The following is a 12,645-nucleotide window of genomic DNA, read 5'->3' on the forward strand; positions in this document are numbered from 1 at the left end:
TACTCAGAAAGAAGAATGCCGTTTGTCAGCCTCATATCGAAATTGTAGTTTCGCTATCGTACGTCGTAGTTTAAGCAATAGAAATTCTAAATTGATTCGATTCGGACACACTCGATGGGTAATTAAGTTAAGTCGTCGAAAATGTTGAAAATATTGTAAATGTGGAGCAGTAAGTGCAACAGCAACAACAACAACAACAACAATCACAATACCAACAACATGAACAACAACAGCGACTTGTCAACATTATTAACATTTGTGTGCATGCTGGCTGTCCAAATATTTGCATACTCGTAACCCTGACGCCGTTGACCTCACTCCGGAGAGGGTTGCTCCGACCCGCATTTGCAGCCGCTGCCCTTTAATTGCTTAAATCAGAGACAGATGCGCGTTGCAGTTGCAATTGCAACTGTGTGCGTGTGTGTGTGTGTGTGTGTGTCTGTATGGCAAGCACTAGGGGTTGGCTCATAGAAAGGTCATTGCTTGGGCACACACACTAGCATCCCGGTAGACAGCTTGCAGGCGTGTAGGTGAAGCCTGATAAGCAACGTTCCAGCGTCAGCGACATTCGCATCCTTTGGCACGCCCGCTAGGCACAATGTCAATGACAGCAGCCGGCACAATGGTGGCAGCAAATTGTTAGCACATGTGACAGACCAACAGACGTTCAGACAGTTGGACAGACCGATAGTCGTCGGACAGACAAACAAACAGGCACACAAAAAGGGAATAGTAGTCAGCTTGTCGCTGTTTTAATCTTTGGCGGAGCCATACACTGCTCTAAAAGTATAAAATGTTTAACATGTGGGCTGTGAATCGGGGCATAGCTGGCCAATTGGCAAATCAAATTCCCCCAACGTGTCGGAGGCATTAATAGACGTCATTGTACAGCTTTGTGTTAGGCCTTTTTATCTTTTATTTTGTTTAGTTTAATTTGTTATATTAAGTTTTATAATATAATCGACCGTAGTATTGTTGATATTATGAATAAAATAAAAAAGAAATAATTCAAAAACTTGTAACTCTTTTAAGCAAATGTAAAATTCTTTATATACATACATAAACGAACGATACGTTTATAATAAACAACAAACGCTTTCAATTCTATTAGATTACATTTTGAATATTCGCAGCGAACTTTTAAAACCACTAAGGTATGTATAGGCAATCAGTATCTTCAGAGCTAAGTTTTAAGCTCAGCTCCAAAATGTGGTTGTGTTAAAACTTGCCTCTACCATTAACCTGTAATACAACTATTAAATATTACGTACTACTAAATATCCAACTATCCACCGATTGTCAGCACATTTAGCGGGCAAAGTGAATTATCATCTCAAAACTTTTATATAATCTGTATAAACTTTTGTATGTCCTTCAACAGTTTCTTAATTTGATGAACCTTTTGATTTCATTTTGAAAATTTGCAAGTAGTTAAGTTTTAACGCGTTTTGTACAAAACTATCAGAGTTTTAGCTTAAACCTCCATTTATCACAATAAGCGTGCGTTGTTCATTAAGCCTAAGCTTGACAACAAAAGCCAACTAGTCATTTTTTTTCTATTACACTATTAAGCCATAGAGCAAACACCCACGATCCTTAAATTGGCCTGAACTTGGCGCTCTCGAGACGCCCACGTGTGTCTGCATAAAAAGGCTAATAAACGCACAAATACACAGCACACACACACAAAACATAACATAGAGGAGACAGCTCCTTCTATGTGTAGGCAATCAGTATCTTCAGAGTTCAGTTCAGTTTTAAGCTCAGCTCCAAAATGTGGTAAAATGAAAACTTCATTTGGGCGTTGAACATTTGTAATAAAAGAGAGCAACTCACTTCCTTTAATTGCAACTAAAGTCAGCAGGGAAATGTGCAGTTTCCCCTTTGTAATTAATGCACAAAAACTGTATGATTTGCCCCACTGTATGGCTGTGTCAATGCCAGTATCAATGTCGCGCGCTGGTGTTGGTGGCTATGGCGGCGGTGATGGTGTTGGTGCCCCTTCATTAGCGTAACTTTAACGCCAAAGCTAAACACAAACATCTGCATGTGGCTATATGTATGTAGATTTGTATATATGTATGTATAGTAGTATCTACGTACATATGCAAAGCTTCCTTTGCACGTTGCCATTTTACTTTAAACATTTGCTCGCGATAAGATTGCGCAAAAGACTGCGTCTGCGTCTTCATGATCAGCCTCCGCCCAGTGAGCGTTGGCAAATATTTGCGTGCTGAATTACAAGGCATGTGATTGTGCACAAGTACACACATACACATGCACACACGCACACATACATTCTGCATTCGTACACACACCGACCAAATGGTAGCGGATGTCTTTAAGTCCATGCTAAGTATTGGATCCTGTACTTACAATTATATGACTGCTAGAAAGTTCACATCAGACAATGATATGATTTTGAATTACAGCGCATTATTATTTATTACTACTAACAATATAAACCTCGGTAATTCGGTAAACATTTTAAGCGAGTTATTTACAGTAGTACAGGGTGCGCCATCTTTTATGTCGGTATGTAGATATTGAATAACTTTGTCATTAGTGAACCGATTGACTTGAGTAGACCAGTGTTGAAAGCCTCAGTTCAAGAAATTGTACAGAACCAAATTAAATAAAAATATCTCATACTTGAAAATCGGTTGTTTACTTTCAAGGATATTCAATGTTTGCATACCGACATAAAAGATGGCACACCCTGTAGATACTATTTACATACTTGTAGATACCTAAATGATCTTAAGACACAGCTCCTTTTATTTGTTCACAAAAATGTTGAATTGACAAGAGAGAACGCTATAGTCGACGAAGCCCGACAAAGAAATACCCTGTACCCAGGCTAACTTCCGTCACTGAGTTTTATGCGCCCAAAGCAGCAGCAAAAAGAGGAAGAAGAAGAGCGAACTTGTTGCTGCAGTTTGGGGGGGGGGGGGGGGGGGTTGCACTGGCGAGAATTTGTTTCGCTAATAACTTTTCTTAGAATTGACCGAATTTAATAAAACAACAGTAGATAATTATATAGAAATTATGTGTGCAAAGTTTGGTTTAGGTAGCATTGGAAATGTGAACGCTATTGACGAAATTCTGTAGCGGGGGAAGGGGGTCCTTTCTCGGACCTAGGAGAATCTGGATACCAACTTTGGTTATTCTAGCTTTTATAGCTTCTGAGATCCTTGCGTTCATCCAGACGGACGGACGGACGGACGGACGGACGGAAGGACATGTCTAGATCGACTTCTCTCGTCATGCTGATTCAGAATATGTATACTTTATGGGGTCGGAGATGATTCGTTCTGCATGTTACATACTTTGCACAAACCTAATATACCCTTTGGGTACAGGGCATAAAAAAAGTCTCAATAAAGGTTCTTAAATTATAGTAATACACAACTGATCCAGAATAACTTTATAAGCTGTGTATGACTGGAGGAGAAACAGGCTATAGAACTCATGCACAGGTTGAACAGGTATTTGCAATAAAAAATCATAAATGTATAGCACAAATACAAATCCCAAGGTTTAACAAATAGATTTAAAATGGAGCTATTCTAAAAATATAATTTACAAGTAGAATCGATCGCAAATCCAACTGAACAGAGTTACTATATGTTAATACATTAAAGAGTATTTGACAAGCAATCATTGTATCATCAGTGCCGGTAATGGCATTGTCTTATAGGCCACAACAAAAAATAAACAATAATTATTAATATTGAAAAATTGCTCTACACGAACTTCAATAAACATTGACGATTTGCCCACAGAGTATCGGTGTGGCTCGGGGCGCAGCTCATGCCATGTCGAACAATCAATTTCAAGTCCAATTCAATTCGCTGCAATTTGAATGTTCATGCAATTGACTGGACAAACGGACGGATGGATGGATGGACGGACGGACGGACGGGTCCCCCGACGCTGCTCGCTCGGTTGGGACTCAAACACAGAACTGTGGCTCTGGCTGTGACTGTGACTCTGACTCTGAGTCTCGGTCTGATGGTTACTCCTGTCAGCAAACGACTGGGCGACCAATGGCAATTGTGGCGCCTATTTTTAGCGTTCTCTATCTTTACCTTTGCCTTTGCCTCTACAGCTGTAGCCGCAGTCGCAGCCGCAGCCTCCGTTGCAGTTGCAGTTGCAGCCACAGCCTCTTGCTCTGCCCTACCCTGCCCTGCCTGCTAATAGATCGTGGCAATAATTTAATGGACGCCCAGTGCGGCGCATGTTGACGATTTTCTTTATGCCTTTTAGGCAGGCGAGGCGAGCAGCTCGTTCCTCCATGTGCTGTATTTTTGTAGCTTACAGATACAGCTACAGCTTGCCATATAGGCTAGATCGTTCGTTTAGCTACGTCAGACCGTCAGACCGTATTCCCATTTCCCCCACATATGGTGCGATTTGCTTTGGCTGGCAAAGACGACGTTCATGCCCACATCTTGCATTTATATTTAGTATGCTTCCTGCTCTTGGCACTTGAAATGGTAATGCAGGCGGCATCGGGCGAGGAACGAGGAACGAGAAACGAGGGACGATGATGATGATGACGATGAAGATGACGACGAAATTGGAAATTGTATCGATTGCACTTTAATTTCTTGCTGGCCGAGCGAACTGCTCTTTCATTTCATTTTTTGATTTATGTCTATTTAAACGCTCTTCCTATGTACAAGTATGTTTAGCGTGCATTGGCATTTCCCATTTGAAAGAATATCGTAAAATTCCTTTTAGTTAAATGTAACAAAGTTTTCAATTTTCTCGAGCCCATCATACTGTATAGTATTTTGACAGCCATCAGCACATTTCAAAAACATATCCCCCTCCCATCTCATCTGCCGAGCTACCGAACTACCGAACTGTCGAAATGCTTCGAAACGCTTCTGGAAAAGGAAATGGAAGTGCGCCTGGGCTGGCTGTCAAGTCAAATCATAATTTTGTGTTCGATACATCATTTTCCGAACTCAACAGATGCTTCTGGGAAGGCGAAACTAAAATTAGTCAAAGACACTCTGCCCATTCCTCTAAAACGTACATTCAGTTAGTAAGTCAGAGAGTCGACAAGGCACGTGTGCGCTTAATTATAAAGTCATAATTAATTGATGTGGAGGGAAAGAGCGCAGCAGCACAGATCGAAGTAGTATTTATAAATAAATAACGAAAATATAAGGCCAGCACTATTTTTAAAAACACGCTAATGGGATTGAGGCCAACCCAAAACCTCGAGCTTTATTTCAGCTTGATACATTTTGTCATTTCGATATGGAAAGCTGTTATGAAATATGCGACCATTGCTTTCCAAATAAATTTATTTTCCTAATCGCAGTGCTATATATGTCTACGCATTTGGGAAGAAAATATATAGTTCATCAATCTATTTTTATTGTAAAAAAATAAAATTTTTAAATAAGAAAATGTTGATAATTTTGTCTAAAATTGTGGCAAATGGAGTTTTATGTTTAGCTTGGCTGGTTTTTACTTTTGCTTTATGCCTTTTAGGCAGACCATGGGGTGTTCTGTGGAAGCTATTGCGCAAAGATGTTTTAGGGACGCAGACTAGGGACAATCTTAACTAAACTGAAAGCGGCAAATGGACTGTCAAAAATCACACATTTGGATGGAACTAAATGAAATTGAATAGCCAGCAACTATAGTAGGAAGAAGGAGCTTGAGTTTAAAGAAGCTAGTCTGGGAATATCTTAAGAAATGCCAAGGAACTGAGCTAAGTAAAGTACGATTTCTGCCTTTAAGTAGCAAGTAGATCTGGGAATTAAAGATTTTGAATCCAACTAATTATATAGTATAGTATGCATATTAGAGAATCATCGTATGAGCAGTCTTGTCAGTGACATTTTAATGGCAATTTGTTCTGCTCCGTTCATTCGAAATTCCAACACATGATGGAATTCCTTGTGGGCCCTGTGGTGCGGCGTCGACAGACTAATTGAATCAAAAGTAAATGTAGCATGAAATTGTGGCCGATTAGCAAATGGTTAGCCAGAGTTGTTGTCGCTGCTGCTGTTCTTGTTCTTGTTGTTGTTTTGTTGTGGGGTTAGTCCAACTCTGTGCAGTTAAGTCAGGCATTAAGCGAATTAGGGTTACGTTTTAGTTGCACTTTTTTAGAAGCAATTTGTAGTTGCCTGTAGTGGCTTTGTGAATCACTCGAACTTTGAAATACTCTCCATGGTGGGAAAGTTTGTGGCCAAGACTATGCGTAACAGCTGTTTTCGGGCTTTGTCTTTGAAAGCAGCTGCGAATACAGTCGCTCTTCAGGTAGCTTGTAAAAGTTTTTACAAATACACACAGACAATGTTTATCAATGGAGATTTATGTGTGGGTCTACGGGCGATGACTGGACAATTAATCAAATCACTTGAACAAATTTCAATTGAAGACAACAGAGACGGCGACAACAACAACAGCATCAACAACCAGTCATCCACATGGCCAATTTAAATGCAAAATTAATAGAGACAACAACAACAACAACAAATTAAAGTCTGCCCGGTTGGGCCAGTGGAGCAGCCAAGATATAAAGTATACATATATGTATGTATGTATATCTACAAAGGAAAGTGCAACGAGACGGTACTCAGTCACTCGGTCAAATAGACAGAAGAATCTTCTTCAATCCATCCATCCATCCATCAAAAACAAAAGACGCAGACTTCCGCACACATGTAGGTGCACGATCTGCTAAATTTATTGCTTCTTAGTGCATTGTCTTACTTTAATCTTGCCAGAGACGAGCCCAGCGTATCCACAAAAAGCAAACACATGTGCATGGATGTAGTCTGGATAAGCACCTAAGTGGGCGAGGATCGTTGTTCGAACTGCAAACTCGCAGAAATGTTCAATATTTAGAAATCCTTAAACAATCTCGACTCTAATTAGATGTATCTTTTAGATAAAGCTTGTACATGTTGTTGAGTTCATTTTTCTTTTTGGGCAAAAAAAGTCTTTTCTTATATTAGTGAATAAGTTTTAAAATTATTGCTTTTAAACGAAGTTAATGTGGAGAAACTTTGTATTTGACTGATCTGTTTATATCGTTAAAAATGTTAGCGATGTTATGAAGCAATTCTAATAGGATGTATCTTTTAGATAAAGCTTGTACATGTTGTTGAGTTCATTTTTCTTTTTGGGCTAAAAAAGTCTTTTCTTATATTAGTGAATAAGTTTTAAGGGAAAATTATTGCTTTTAAGCATATATTTGACTGATCTGTTTATATCGATAAAAATGTTGGCGATCTTAGGGATAATTCCTTTGTAGAGCTATTGTCAGAAAAGATCATATTACTTTGCAATCTTTAAAAAATGTTGGGAGAACAGGAAACTAATTAAATTATGTCAACTAAATTATCTTTATAACAAATATGGAGTATTGTAGAGTGTGCTCATAAAACTTGATGCCTACTTTTCAATTTCATTTAACCCGATAGCCCGAGAATTGTTTGACTATATATACATATAGTGTGTACACACAAACATACTATACGCTCCTACTATATCTCCCGCATGTCAGCGTCGTTCCTGGTGCATGCAATAATAATGATGATGATGGCATTTCATTTACGCTCGTTTCACATTAAGTTAATTAAATTTGCACTTGAGCGCCTGATGGGTGTGGGTGGTTCGGTCTGTCTGTCTATAAGTCGGATAGTCTGTCTCCCTGCATTTTGTTTGGCTTGACGAACGTTGGCGCTGGTGCTTAAGTGTCCCCCCAAGCATTGAGCTGAGTTGCTGACATTTTTATAGAGCCGCTGAAAGGCACATATGTACAGGGTTGAACCCCTAACAACAACAAGAACTACCATTGAGAGCAAGCTGAGCTCTGAGTGCACAAAAATGTATACTATACATAGTTAGTTATTGCTGTCCAATCGCCTCTTTGCCGTAATTTATGTTTGCTGCCCTTTTGTGACAAACAAAAGTTATTTTATCGCAGATTTCTATTTGATTTTTTCTTTTTTTGCCCATATATGTGGAGCAATAAACTTTATGAATAGGCAGTAAAACTCGCTTGCTCGCCGGTTCAGTCGCTCAGCAAGTGGCTCGCAAGCTTCTAGGGCTAAACAGTTAGACGCTTGAACTGAAGCTAGCGGGTGCGCTTTGTGCGACTTTTGGAGTTGAGCTGATCGTTTAATTTCTACCATCCGTCTCCATCATGTTGTCCAGCATCGCTGGACAACGTCTGTCGTGTATTTATGTTAATTGCGTTTGGAGCCCATTGAGAGACCGCTGCATAGTGGCGCAGACTGGGTTTTCATCGGTCAAAATGATGTTTCGTTACAAATCGATGCCATTATATTTATTGCAACTTGACTTTAAACATGAGAAAAGTAGTTCAGTTAAAATATCTAAACAGCAATCTACTAGTTATGTAGTAAACAAATTAATGAGTTATAACAAACTAGATCTGTAATAGCATCAGCTCTTCTCTTATAATCTCTAATATACCGGCGAACGAGCTTTACATATCAAAGAATCACTGGATCTGTCTAAACAACAGTCAAATATTCATAAAACACAACAAAAATCCATTGAAAGAAGACTAAATGTATGTAAGGAAAATAACGTGAGAATTATTTTTTAGGGGCACAAGCCCAGAAATCTGTAAATCAAAAACAAGAAAAGAAAAGAAAAAAAGTCAATAAATGTTGTGTTATTTATTTCATAAATAGTACATGCTATTTGTTTGTGCAGTTTTAAAAACTTAGCTCCGTCCCAAAAGTAGATTTTAAAGTATTGGTTTACAGTTTTTTGTAGCTTCTGTCTTCTTCTTTACTCGATACCCTATATAGTATTGTAGCGCTGAACCACTGTATGTCGCACAAATTGTCACACTAAATATTGACATAAAAAGAGAACTGGTCAACGGTTCTGGTCTCTTAATTTGTGTGAAATGGTTTGCATACCGCATTTCTGGATGCGTAATTATGGCTTTGGTGCTTCGTTTCGTTTTGGTGCTGTCATTTATCAATCGGCGCCTTGGTTTCAAATTTTTGCGCAGCTGAACGAAAAATGTAGTGCTGAGCCAGCAAACAAGATTAGAGAAAAAGGAGTGGAATGGAATTGCGACTGGGAAGTCACAATCAGTTTAATTCTATAATGTTGTTGTTATTTGTTGAGTGAGTGAGCACAGCTGGCCAGAAACAAACTTTTTCTGGAGCTTGGGGTAAACAAATTTGCTTTGGAATTTCAAACCTATATCAGCTACTTTTATACACACAGATATCTATATAGTCGTGTGTGTACATCGAAGCAAGTCAAACACTTCATGAAATTAAGAAGAAGCTTCACGCCGCAAACCAATAAATTCTTATAAAGCAGCCTGGATGGACGGGGAGCCAGCCAGCCAGCCAGCCAGACAAAGGAAGGCTGATACGAGCGAGCTGTTCTCGTTTTGGGAAACCTCGGAGAGTGCCGTCGTCATCTTCGCTGAAGCATAACATGCCGCACGCGCGTCCAGCTAAGTGCTACACACACTCAGACGCTGTGGAATTTTGCGCAGGCGCAACATCAACAGCAGCAGCAGCAGCAACATTAACAACAACAGCCCAAAAAGGGCAGCGACTTCTGAGTTTTGGGTAGGCGCACGACGGGTATCGGACCTGCGCTCGTTCCCACCGTCCGATGAGCACGTTCTCGGACGTGCAAAATTCAGGCAGAACGAATGCGCAGCACGAAATAAACTGTTTGATTGGTTAGCCGGACTTTTCCAACCGCTACAAGTAAAGAAGTGAAATTCGAACCATGAACAGAACTTGAGCATCTTCAGGCGATTCGCATTTGACTTCGAAAATAAAGAATCTAACACTATTATTTGTTCGTTATTAATGACGACGATGATGATAAGAAAGGAAAGAATTGTTTTAACTGGGCAGGGAATTGAAGACAATATAAGACTACCTATAAGGCTATCATACAGTTGCAACTGTTTCCTTTTATAGAACAACATAAGATGTTTCGTAGTCTTATTCGTACACTATGATATACGGTTACAACGAACTTCAGTACATAGCTCAAGGACAGATTTGAATACTTCGCTTCGAGCTAAGAAGTTATCTGTAGCATCTTCTATAATGTCCGATGTTCCCAGCCTGGCCTCGAACTGCGGCCTACACGGCCGCAAGCGTCTGCTCTAGTACCGCAACGCCAACCCGTTTAACTGCTAACCACAACCACTCACACACAGTCATAGCCATAGCCAGTCACAGCCACAGCCACAGCCACAATTCGAACGATCGTTTGTTCCATGTCCAAGTGCAAGACCAACTCCAGTAGCTACTGCTGCACGGCCCCAAAACGTACGATGTATACGTAATGATCAGCCGAGTTCAATGTCAAGTTCGTGAGCGTTGAGCGGTGCATATGCTTTGTGTGAGCTCATCGGTCGGTCACATGGGCGAGATTCATGGGCCCGATTTATGAGAGAGCCACTCTTGCTGACGCCTTCAATGACGCCACACCGCACAACTCCAGACATTGGCGCCAGGCCACACCACGACAAGGAGTTGCAGAAACTGTGTCAAATAATATTCGACTCTGTGGCGCCTGACCACACAACATTTGAAATATTCGCATATACTATGTATGTATGTATATAATTATGTATGTTTGTCGCAAAGTTAAGTGGTATTAAAGATTTTTATCTCGCTCGCGATGTGCGGCACTTTAGAGGCTCTTCGAAGGCGCTGCCACAAAGCCAGTGTCAAGGACACACACAACCCGAATTCCTCCTCCATAATTGAGTGTGTGTGAGTCATAAAAACAGGCGGCACTCGTGCTCGCAATGTGACTCATCGCTAATATTTGGAAATAGGGCGTCAAAGGAAGTCATTCGAGCGGAACACCCAAATATGACACGAAAGTTAGGGTCATATACATACATATGTATGTAACTATATGCAATATAAAAGTGTGAGTTCGGCTAAAAGTGCATTGAGCTGCACTTCTAAATTGTGAGTAGAAATACATAGGCATATATGTACATACAGATTTATAAAAACAGAGGAAAGCAATGGATAATTTTTTAGCTTAGAAATGCACGAATTATATTTTAACTACAAAAAAAGTACATACATAAGTAATTCATTGCATATAACGTTACCTTAGGGCTATATATCTACGTACATACTCGTAAATAGGTGGCTTACAATTGTTATTTACATTAATAGCAATTCGCAGAATGTAAACAAATATCAGGTAAGCTCATTTGTGGGCAGATTAACATGCAAATCAATTAATGTAAAGAATAACAGCAGCCAATAATTTCGAAATGGTTTGAAAGTTTGCCTAATGTTATTAGCATTTGTCGCAGACATGGAGATTCCCTCTTATCTATTGAAAGTATTGTGTGCACATGTATTGTTTACATATGTATGTATGTATATATATATGTTAGCGGCCCATTCCGTGCTCTGCTCTGCACAGTTAACAGCTGAGAGGGCGCGGGTGCTGGGTTTCGTTGGTGGTGTCGCATTGTTGGTGGTGGTTGCAAAAATATAACGAAGAATAATTTTAAAATGGAATAACATGGAAAAATTGCATGAAATACAGAAAGGCAAGAACAACTGGCAGTAAATTTGTTTAATTAGCATTTACTCTAAGTTAATTAAACACACGCAAAGCTTAGTGGGCCCACAAGAGAAATAAACAAAGCTTATCACACTGTGTTTTATTGCCGACACACTCAACACACACCTCCACATACACAAACATATACACAAAGAAGCAAATTTGGAGTTATTAAATAATTTAATTTACTGTTGTTACTGAAGTCATGCATAGCTGGCAATGTCGACGCCTTTAAGGCAACAGTAACAACAACAACAAAAAACACAAACATATTTGGGAGAAACACCCGGTTCGCAGCGAACACACGGGAATTTTATTGATTTTTCACACACACACATGCACGCTGAAAAGGAGCAGCGCAGCCAGCAGCGACGATGGCGGAGGCAGCCACTGCGGCTAGATAACAAAAGGCAATAGAAAAAAATATAAAAAAAATTAAGAGCAAATGCATTGTTATACTGTATCTGCCGCTGCCTTTCTGGCGGTGCTGCGACCAACCCCCACCGTTGTCTTTGTCAACCACGCCGGCTGCGCTGCTGCAGCGTCCCAAATTTAGCAGAAATAACTTACTGCACTTAAAACTTTTTACTCCGCACTCTCGTCTCGCTGATGATATTTCTTCTGTTGTCCCTCTACAGCTGCTTTATGGTTTTCAATATTTTAGTACACACCCTTTTGGCGCACCGAAAAAAATTCACACACACACTATATTGAGGGATACACTTATTATTTTTAGCTGTAGTAATTGTATTACCAATTGAAAAGCAAGTGGTTATTGCAGTTTTATTAAACAATTAATAAATAACGGTAACAAACAAACGAACGCCCGCGGCTAGGATACGCAAAGCAACAATAATGTTGTATTCACGTTCCTGTTGTTGTCGTATACAGCACACACACAACACACACGTTGGAGCGGGCGCACTACGCGCGCTCACATCAGAAAAAAAATTATAACAACAACCGTCGAACTTCCGCGACGCACACGTTGCAAAGTCGCTGAACAGACTGAGCCTCGTGCGCTGTTAATGCACGATTTTATTCCCAGTACAT

Source organism: Scaptodrosophila lebanonensis, unplaced genomic scaffold (assembly GCF_003285725.1).
Source record: "Scaptodrosophila lebanonensis strain 11010-0011.00,11010-0021.00 unplaced genomic scaffold, SlebRS2 tig00000098-arrow-pilon, whole genome shotgun sequence".
NCBI classification, from domain to species: Eukaryota; Metazoa; Arthropoda; class Insecta; order Diptera; family Drosophilidae; genus Scaptodrosophila; species Scaptodrosophila lebanonensis.